General features: G+C 42.0%; 1 pseudogene; it reads left to right on the top strand.

Annotated features, from left to right (window-relative positions):
• The first annotated feature begins 459 nt into the window (after positions 1–459).
• On the top strand, positions 460–1530 carry LOC107867974 (annotated as a pseudogene).
• Positions 1531–2093: the final 563 nt, after the last annotated feature.

Genomic DNA, 2093 nt, shown 5'->3' with positions numbered 1-2093 from the left:
ACGTCAGCTGTCAGCTGCCCAAGACAAAAGAAGGGAGCAGAAATCTCCCAATAATGGCGGATCCATTCTTTAAAATATCCATATTTGATGATAGGATAGGCCAGGGCATGGGCATGGAGGATAAATGGATAATTAATAGTGTAATATAAAGAAAAGAATCGGGGGAGGGGGAGGGGGGAGGAATGCTGACATAACAAACCACGCCAGCTATTTTGACGGGCAAATCACAAACTCGGCCCTTTCTATATATTTTATATGGCGTCATTGGCTCCAACTTTTCACCATTATTCCCCATTTTAATCCTTCTTTATCTTTGAATGCATCTTCGTCTTTTCCTTACTCATCTCCATCGGCCAACTTTGACCACATCCTAGGCTTAAATTGGAATTTTCTCAGCTTTTCTGGAATTAATATTTGATGGAGAAACCGAAGCTTTCATGCCTGTGTGTTTTGTCACCAATGGACATGGAGGATAAGCCTGAACATCTTCCTGTTCTTGTTCATGGCATCTTGGCAAGCCCAAGTGATTGGACGTATGCAGAGCTAAAAAAGCAGTTGGGAAGAACTTTGTGATCTATGCTAGTTCATGTTACACTTTCACTAAAACCTTCACCGGGATTGAAGAAGCTGGAAAAAGGCTAGCAAATGAAGTCATGCTAGTTGTAAAGAAGCGAGACCACACCTTAAAAAGATTTCCTTTTTAGCTCATTCTCTTGGTGGATTGATCTCAAGATATGCTCTTGCTCTTCTTTATAGTAATGATGTGATGGCTGCTCCAGTTTCCTCGAACAAGAAGGGATTAATTGCTGGGCTGCAACCAATCAATTTGATCACCTTGGCAACACCACATCTAGGTGTCAGAGGGAAAAAACAGCTTCCATTTCTATTCGGACTTCCATCTTAGAGAAACTTGCAGCACCAATTGCTCCCTTTTTGGCTGGTCACACTGGTAGTCAGCTCTTCCTTACCGATGGCAAGCCAAACAAACCACCTCTTCTACTTAGAATGGCATCCGACTTTGATGATGGTAAATTTCTATCAGCCCTCGGTGCTTTCAAATGTCGTGTTCTCTATGCTAATGTCTCTTACGACCATATAGTTGGTTGGCGTACATCCTCTATAAGAAGGGAGACAGAACTTTTCAAGCCTCCTCGGCGGTCTTTGGATGGCTACAAGCATGTTGTGGATATGGAGTACTGTCCGGGTGTTCCATCTGAAGGTCCCCATTTCCCTCCCAAGGCAGCCAAAGCAAAGGAGGCAGCCCAAAATGCACCCTGCATGCAGACCACATTGGAATACCATGAAATTATGGAAGAGGAAATGATGCGAGGCTTACAGCAGTTCAGTTGGAAGAAAGTTGATGCTAGCTTTCACTCAGCATTTTGGCCGTTCTTCGCTCATAACAATATCCATGTAAAGAGTGAATGGTTCCACAATGCAGGAGCTGGAGTAATTGCTCATGTGGCAGATAACATAAAGCAACAAGAGAAGCAACAGGAACATCCCTTATTTATTACTGCTACTTTGTAGTTTATGCGTCTACAAACTCCTCATATAGTTCAGAAACGAATTGATACAGCAATGTTAAAGCTTGGTTCTTCTGAGGCAATTGTAATTCTATTAAGTTGCTGTAAGAAAAATAAAATACCACCAAAGAACCTTTTAGCCACTTATGATGAGATGCAATCATATGTGCGCTTCGCATTATCATTGTAGTTTCGTTCCTTGGGCCTTGAGACGGACACAAACTTTTGACATGTCATTACAATCCATTGCGGACACTTATTGGCTGTTAACAGTGGTGTTTCTCCCCTTAATGCCCATCCATCTGCATTTCAAAATTGGCTGATAAATGCAACTGAGTATTAATCTTCCATTATAGCCTAAAGCAACTAGTATTCCAAAAGCACATGTATTTCCCTACAAAGATTGAAGAAGACCATTGTCACGATTGTGCCGGGTTGGTCGCCTCACAATAAATGGAGTGGGAAGGGAAAGCACTGGTGATCAGGGAAGCCATTGTATGTAACTGGAACATCACCGTTCTTCTCCCTGAATTCAAATCTCACACGACTAGAATAATATTTTTGAAT

The sequence above is a fragment of the Capsicum annuum genome, chromosome 4 (genome assembly GCF_002878395.1).
Source record: "Capsicum annuum cultivar UCD-10X-F1 chromosome 4, UCD10Xv1.1, whole genome shotgun sequence".
Taxonomy (NCBI): Eukaryota; Viridiplantae; Streptophyta; class Magnoliopsida; order Solanales; family Solanaceae; genus Capsicum; species Capsicum annuum.
Note: the sequence above shows the minus strand (reverse complement) of the source record. Positions and strands in the feature narration are given on the sequence as shown.